Raw genomic sequence first — 9286 nt, forward strand, 5'->3', positions numbered from 1 at the left:
GTACCATGTTGCTGTACTTTTTAAACTCGATGAAAGGAACATTATTAACACTTTTCACCAAGTTGCAATCATGTAATACAGAAATAAACAGTTTTTCAAATTCAAGGTCTAAGTCATGTTTGAGTCACTCAGTAAGTACCATTTTGCTGTACTGTTTAAACTCGATGAAAGGAACATTGTTGACACTTTTCAGCAAGTTGCAATCATGAAATACAGAAATAAACAGTTTTTCACAAACAATGTCTAAATCATGTTTGATGCACTCTGTAAGTACTATTTTGCTGTACCTCTTAAACTCGATGTAAGTACCATTTTGCTGTCCTTTTAAACTCGATGACAGGAACATTGTTGACACTTTTCAGCAAGTTGCAATCGTGAAATACAGAAATAAACAGTTTTTCAAAAACAAGGTCTAAGTCATGTTTGAGTCACTCTGTAAGTACCATTTTGCTGTACTGTTTAAACTCGATGAAAGGAACATTGTTGACACTTTTCAGCAAGTTGCAATCATGAAATACAGAAATAAACAGTTTTTCACAAACAAGGTCTAAATCATGTTTGAGTCACTCTGTAAGTACCATTTTGCTGTACTGTTTAAACTCGATGAAAGGAACATTGTTGACACTTTTCAGCAAGTTGCAATCATGAAATACAGAAATAAACAGTTTTTCACAAACAAGGTCTAAATCATGTTTGATGCACTCTGTAAGTACTATTTTTTCTGTACTGATTAATCTGGATGATAGGAACACTTTTGACACTTTTCAGCAAGTTGCAATCATGTAATACAGAAATAAACAGTTTTTCAAATTCAAGGTCTAAGTCATGTTTGAGTCACTCTGTAAGTACCTTTTTGCTGTACTGTTTAAACTCGATGAAAGGAACATTGTTGACACTTTTCAGCAAGTTGCAATCATGAAATACAGAAATAAACAGTTTCTCAAAACAAGGTCTAAGTCATGTTTGAGTCATTCAGTAAGTACCATGTTGCTGTACTTTTTAAACTCGATGAAAGGAACATTATTAACACTTTTCACCAAGTTGCAATCATGTAATACAGAAATAAACAGTTTTTCAAATTCAAGGTCTAAGTCATGTTTGAGTCACTCAGTAAGTACCTTTTTGCTGTACCTCTTAAACTCGATGTAAGTACCATTTTGATGTACTGTTTAAACTCGATGAAAGGAACATTGTTGACACTTTTCAGCAAGTTTCAATCATGAAATACAGAAATAAACAGTTTCTCAAAACAAGGTCTAAGTCATGTTTGAGTCACTCAGTAAGTACCATTTTGCTGTCCTTTTAAACTCGATGACAGGAACATTGTTGACACTTTTCAGCAAGTTGCAATCGTGAAATACAGAAATAAACAGTTTTTCAAAAACAAGGTCTAAGTCATGTTTGAGTCACTCTGTAAGTACCATTTTGCTGTACTGTTTAAACTCGATGAAAGGAACATTGTTGACACTTTTCAGCAAGTTGCAATCATGAAATACAGAAATAAACAGTTTTTCACAAACAAGGTCTAAATCATGTTTGAGTCACTCTGTAAGTACCATTTTGCTGTACTGTTTAAACTCGATGAAAGGAACATTGTTGACACTTTTCAGCAAGTTGCAATCATGAAATACAGAAATAAACAGTTTTTCACAAACAAGGTCTAAATCATGTTTGATGCACTCTGTAAGTACTATTTTTTCTGTACTGATTAATCTGGATGATAGGAACACTTTTGACACTTTTCAGCAAGTTGCAATCATGTAATACAGAAATAAACAGTTTTTCAAATTCAAGGTCTAAGTCATGTTTGAGTCACTCTGTAAGTACCTTTTTGCTGTACTGTTTAAACTCGATGAAAGGAACATTGTTGACACTTTTCAGCAAGTTGCAATCATGAAATACAGAAATAAACAGTTTCTCAAAACAAGGTCTAAGTCATGTTTGAGTCATTCAGTAAGTACCATGTTGCTGTACTTTTTAAACTCGATGAAAGGAACATTATTAACACTTTTCACCAAGTTGCAATCATGTAATACAGAAATAAACAGTTTTTCAAATTCAAGGTCTAAGTCATGTTTGAGTCACTCAGTAAGTACCTTTTTGCTGTACCTCTTAAACTCGATGTAAGTACCATTTTGATGTACTGTTTAAACTCGATGAAAGAAACATTGTTGACACTTTTCAGCAAGTTTCAATCATGAAATACTGAAATAAACAGTTTCTCAAAACAAGGTCTAAGTCATGTTTGAGTCACTCAGTAAGTACCATTTTGCTGTCCTTTTAAACTCGATGAAAGGAACATTGTTGACACTTTTCAGCAAGTTGCGATCGTAAAATACAGAAATAAACAGTTTTTCAAAAACAAGGTCTAAGTCATGTTTGAGTCACTCTGTAAGTACCATTTTGCTGTACTGTTTAACCTGTTAGGGCTAGGGGGCAGCATTGACACGGCTGGATAAAAAACATACCCGATTTAATCTGGTTACCACTCCTACTCAGTAACTAGAATATGCATATACTTATTACATATGGATAGAAAACACCCTAAATTTTCTAAAACTGTTTGAATGGTGTCTGTGAGTATAACAGAACTCAAATGGCAGGTCAAAACCTGAGAGATTCCTTTACAGGAAGTGGCCTGTCTGACCATTTCTGGAACTTCTTTGCCATCTCTATCATTTACTAAGGATCTCTGCTCTAACGTGACACTTCCCACGTCGTCCATAGGCTCTCAGAGCCCGGGAAAAAAGAGAATGTCGTCATTCCAGCCCCAGGCTGAAACACATTATCGCCTTTCTCAAGTGGCCCATCAAGAGACACTAGCTTATGCGCGTGACCCCGACCGCCCCCGCCTTTGGGATTTTTTCCTCTGTTTGCCGAAAAGGAGATTCCCTGTCGGAATATTATCGCTTATCTACGAGAAAAATGACGTAAAAATTGATTTTAAACAGCGGTTGACATGCTTCGACGTACGGCAATGGAATACTTTGAATTTTATTGTCAGGAATTGCGCCAAGCGCGCGACACTTCTTTACTATTTCGGATAGTGTCTGGAACGCACGAACAAAACGCCGCTATTCGGATATAACGATGGATTATTTTGGACCAAACCAACATTTGTTATTGAAGTAGACGTCCTGGGTGTGCATTCTGACGAAGACAACAAAAGGTAATGACATTTTTATAATAGTAAATATGATTATGGTGAGTGCTAAACTTGCCGGGTGTCTAAATAGCGAGCCCGTGATGCCTGGGCTATGTACTTAGAATATTGCAAAATGTGCTTTCACCAAAAAGCTATTTTAAAATCGGACATATCGAGTGCATAGAGGAGGTCTGTATCTATAATTCTTAAAATAATTGTTATGCTTTTTGTGAACGTTTATCGTGAGTAATTTAGTAAAATGTTAGCGAATTCCCCGTAAGTTTGCGGGGGGTATGCTAGTTCTGAACGTCACATGCTAATGTAAAAAGCTGGTTTTTGATATAAATATGAACTTGATTGAACAAAACATGCATGTATTGTATAACATAATGTCCTAGGGTTGTCATCTGATGAAGATCATCAAAGGTGAGTGCTGCATTTAGCTGTCTTCTGGGTTTTGGTGACATTATATGCTGGCTTGAAAAATGGGTGTCTGATTATTTCTGGCTTGGTACTCTGCTGACATAATCTAATGTTTTGCTTTCGTTGTAAAGCCTTTTTGAAATCGGACAGTGTGGTTAGATTAACGAGAGTCTTATCTTTAAATGGCTGTAAAATAGTCATATGTTTGAGAAATTGAAGTAATAGGATTTTGAAGATTTTGAAAATCGCGCCACAGGCTGGCAGTGGCTGTTACGTAGGTGGGACGAATTCGTCCCGCCGGTCCCATAGAGGTTAAACTCGATGAAAAGAACATTGTTGACACTTTTCAGCAAGTTGCAATCATGAAATACAGAAATAAACAGTTTTTCACAAACAAGGTCTAAATCATGTTTGAGTCACTCTGTAAGTACCATTTTGCTGTACTGTTTAAACTCGATGAAAGGAACATTGTTGACACTTTTCAGCAAGTTGCAATCATGAAATACAGAAATAAACAGTTTTTCAAAAACAAGGTCTAAGTCATGTTTGAGTCACTCTGTAAGTACCATTTTGCTGTACTGTTTAAACTCGATGAAAGGAACATTGTTGACACTTTTCAGCAAGTTTCAATCATGAAATACAGAAATAAACAGTTTCTCAAAATAAGTTCTAAGTCATGTTTGAGTCACTCAGTAAGTACCATGTTGCTGTACTTTTTAAACTCGATGAAAGGAACATTATTAACACTTCACCAAGTTGCAATCATGAAATACAGAAATAAACAGTTTTTCAAAAACAAGGTATAAGTCATGTTTAAGTCACTCTGTAAGTACCATTTTGCTGTACTGTTTAAACTCGATGTAAGTACCATTTTGATGTACTGTTTAAACTCGATGAAAGGAACATTGTTGACACTTTTCAGCAAGTTGCAATCATGAAATACAGAAATAAACAGTTTTTCACAAACAATGTCTAAATCATGTTTGATGCACTCTGCAAGTACTATTTTTTCTGTACTGCTTAATATGGATAATAGGAACACTTTTGACACTTTTTAGCAAGTGGCAATCATGTAATACAGAAATAAACAGTTTTTTAAATTCAAGGTCTAAGTCATGTTTGAGTCACTCTGTAAGTACCTTTTTGCTGTACTGTTTAAACTCGATGAAAGGAACATTGTTGACACTTTTCAGCAAGTTGCAATCATGAAATACAGAAATAAACAGTTTTTCAAATTCAAGGTCTAAGTCATGTTTGAGTCACTCAGTAAGTACCATTTTGCTGTCCTTTTAAACTCGATGAAAGGAACATTGTTGACACTTTTCAGCAAGTTGCAATCGTGAAATACAGAAATAAACAGTTTTTCAAAAACAAGGTCTAAGTCATGTTTGAGTCACTCTGTAAGTAACATTTTGCTGTACTGTTTAAACTCGATGAAAAGAACATTGTTGACACTTTTCTGCAAGTTGCAATCATGAAATACAGAAATAAACAGTTTTTCTCAAACAAGGTCTAAATCATGTTTGAGTCACTCTGTAAGTACCATTTTGCTGTACTGTTTAAACTCGATGAAAGGAACATTGTTGACACTTTTCAGCAAGTTGCAATCATGAAATACAGAAATAAACAGTTTTTCACAAACAAGGTCTAAGTCATGTTTGAGTCACTCTGTAAGTACCATTTTGCTGTACTGTTTAAACTCAATGAAAAGAACATTGTTGACACTTTTCAGCAAGTTGCAATCATGAAATACAGAAATAAACAGTTTTTGAAAAACAAGGTATAAGTCATGTTTAAGTCACTCTGTAAGTACCATTTTGCTGTACTGTTTAAACTCGATGTAAGTACCATTTTGATGTACTGTTTAAACTCGATGAAAGGAACATTGTTGACACTTTTCAGCAAGTTTCAATCATGAAATACAGTAATAAACAGTTTCTCAAAAGAAGGTCTAAGTCATGTTTGAGTCACTCAGTAAGTACCATTTTGATGTCCTTTTAAACTCGATGAAAGGAACATTGTTGACACTTTTCAGCAAGTTGCAATCGTGAAATACAGAAATAAACAGTTTTTCAAAAACAAGGTCTAAGTCATGTTTGAGTCACTCTGTAAGTACCATTTTGCTGTACTGTTTAAACTCGATGAAAGGAACATTGGTGACACTTTTCAGCAAGTTGCAATCATGAAATACAGAAATAAACAGTTTTTCACAAACAAGGTCTAAATCATGTTTGAGTCACTCTGTAAGTACCATTTTGCTGTACTGTTTAAACTCGATGAAAGGAACATTGTTGACACTTTTCAGCAAGTTGCAATCATGAAATACAGAAATAAACAGTTTTTCACAAACAATTTCTAAATCATGTTTGATGCACTCTGTAAGTACTATTTTTTCTGTACTGCTTAATATGGATAATAGGAACACTTTTGACACATTTTAGCAAGTGGCAATCATGTAATACAGAAATAAACAGTTTTTTAAATTCAAGGTCTAAGTCATGTTTGAGTCACTCTGTAAGTACCTTTTTGCTGTACTGTTTAAACTCGATGAAAGTAACATTGTTGACACTTTTCAGCAAGTTGCAATCATGAAATACAGAAATAAACAGTTTTTCAAATTCAAGGTCTAAGTCATGTTTGAGTCACTCAGTAAGTACCTTTTTGCTGTACCTCTTAAACTCGATGTAAGTACCATTTTGATGTACTGTTTAAACTCGATGAAAGAAACATTGTTGACACTTTCAGCAAGTTTCAATCATGAAATACAGAAATAAACAGTTTCTCAAAACAAGGTCTAAGTCATGTTTGAGTCACTCAGTAAGTACCATTTTGCTGTCCTTTTAAACTCGATGAAAGGAACATTGTTGACACTTTTCAGCAAGTTGCAATCGTGAAATACAGAAATAAACAGTTTTTCAAAAACAAGGTCTAAGTCATGTTTGAGTCACTCTGTAAGTACCATTTTGCTGTACTGTTTAAACTCGATGAAAAGAACATTGTTGACACTTTTCTGCAAGTTGCAATCATGAAATACAGAAATAAACAGTTTTTCTCAAACAAGGTCTAAATCATGTTTGAGTCACTCTGTAAGTACCATTTTGCTGTACTGTTTAAACTCGATGAAAGGAACATTGTTGACACTTTTCAGCAAGTTGCAATCATGAAATACAGAAATAAACAGTTTTTCACAAACAAGGTCTAAATCATGTTTGAGTCACTCTGTAAGTACAATTTTGCTGTACTGTTTAACCTGTTAGGGCTAGTGGGCAGCATTTGCACGTCTGGATAAAAAAAATGTACCCGATTTAATCTGGTTACTAATCCTACCCAGTAACTAGAATATGCATATACTTATTATATATGGATAGAAAACACTCTAAAGTTTCTAAAACTGTTTGAATGGTGTCTGTGAGTATAACAGAACTCATTTGGCAGGCAAAACCCTGAGACATTTTCTAACAGGAAGTGGATACCTGATGTGTTGTATTGACTTTAAACCTATCCCATTGAAAAACACAGGGGCTGAGGAATATTTTGGCACTTCCTATTGCTTCCACTAGATGTCACCAGCCTTTACAAAGTGTTTTGAGTCTTCTGGAGGGAGATCTGACCGAACAAGAGCCATGGAACGATGATGTCCCATTAGACACCTGGCGCGCGAGTTCATGTTGGGTACCCTCGTTCCAATACGTTATAAAAGAGTATGCATTCGTCCACCTTGAATATTATTCATGTTCTGGTTAAAAAAGGCCCTAATGATTTATGCTATACAACGTTTGACATGTTTGAACGAACGGAAATATATTTTTTCCCCTCGTTCATGACGAGAAGTCCGGCTGGCTTAGATCATGTGCTAACAAGACGGAGATTTTTGGACATAAATGATGAGCTTTTTTGAACAAAACTACATTCGTTATGGACCTGTGATACCTGGAAGTGACATCTGATGAAGAGAATCAAAGGTAATGCATTATTTACATAGTATTTTCGATTTTAGATCTCCCCAACATGACGTCTAGTCTGTATCACAACGCGTATTTTTCTGGGCGCAGTGCTCAGATTATTGCAAAGTGTGATTTCCCAGTAAGGTTATTTTTAAATCTGGCAAGTTGATTGCGTTCAAGAGATGTAAATCTATAATTCTTTAAATGACAATATAATATTTTACCAATGTTTTCTAATTTTAATTATTTAATTTGTGACGCTGACTTGACTGCCGGTTATTGGAGGGAAACGATTTCCTCAACATCAATGCCATAGTAAAACGCTGTTTTTGGATATAAATATGAACTTGATAGAACTAAAAATGCATGCATTGTCTAACATAATGTCCTAGGAGTGTCATCTGATGGAGATTGTAAAAGGTTAGTGCATCATTTTAGCTGGTTTTATGGTTTTGGTGACCCTGTCTTTGACTTGACAAAACATTACACACAACTCTTGTAAATGTACTGTCCTAACATACTCTAAATTTATGCTTTCGCCGTAAAACCTTTTTGAAATCGTAAAACGTGGTTAGATTAAGGAGATGTTTATCTTTCAAAGGGTGTAAAATAGTTGTATGTTTGAAAAATTTGAATTTTGACATTTATTTGGATTCAAATTTGCCGCTCTTGAAATGCACCTGCTGTTGATGGAGTGCACCACGGGTGGCACGCTAGCGTCCCACCTAGCCCATAGAGGTTAAACTCGATGAAAGGAAAATTGTTGACACTTTTCAGCAAGTTGCAATCATGAAATACAGAAATAAACAGTTTTTCACAAACAAGGTCTAAATCATGTTTGATGAACTCTGTAAGTATTATTTTTTATGTACTGATTAATCTGGATGATAGGAACACTTTTGACACTTTTCAGCAAGTTGCAATCATGAAATACAGAAATAAACAGTTTTTCACAAACAAGGTCTAAATCATGTTTGATGCACTCTGTAAGTACTATTTTTTCTGTACTGATTAATCTGGATGATAGGAACACTTTTGACACTTTTCAGCAAGTTGCAATCATGTAATACAGAAATAAACAGTTTTTCAAATTCAAGGTCTAAGTCATGTTTGAGTCACTCAGTAAGTACCATTTTGCTGTACTGTTTAAACTCGATGAAAGGAACATTGTTGACACTTTTCAGCAAGTTGCAATCATGAAATACAGAAATAAACAGTTTTTCACAAACAAGGTCTAAATCATGTTTGAGTCACTCTGTAAGTACCATTTTGCTGTACTGTTTAAACTCGATGAAAGGAACATTGTTGACACTTTTCAGCAAGTTGCAATCATGAAATACAGAAATAAACAGTTTTTCACAAACAAGGTCTAAATCATGTTTGAGTCACTCTGTAAGTACCATTTTGCTGTACTGTTTAAACTCGATGAAAGGAACATTGTTGACACTTTTCAGCAAGTTGCAATCATGAAATACAGAAATAAACAGTTTTTCAAAAACAAGGTCTAAGTCATGTTTGAGTCACTCTGTAAGTACCATTTTGCTGTACTGTTTAAACTCGATGAAAAGAACATTGTTGACACTTTTCAGCAAGTTGCAATCATGAAATACAGAAATAAACAGTTTTTCACAAACAAGGTCTAAATCATGTTTGAGTCACTCTGTAAGTACCATTTTGCTGTACTGTTTAAACTCGATGAAAGGAACATTGTTGACACTTTTCAGCAAGTTGCAATCATGAAATACAGAAATAAACAGTTTCTCAAAACAAGTTC

The sequence above is a fragment of the Salmo salar genome, unplaced genomic scaffold (assembly GCF_965601325.2).
Source record: "Salmo salar unplaced genomic scaffold, fSalSal1 ptg000293l, whole genome shotgun sequence".
Classification (NCBI taxonomy): domain Eukaryota; kingdom Metazoa; phylum Chordata; class Actinopteri; order Salmoniformes; family Salmonidae; genus Salmo; species Salmo salar.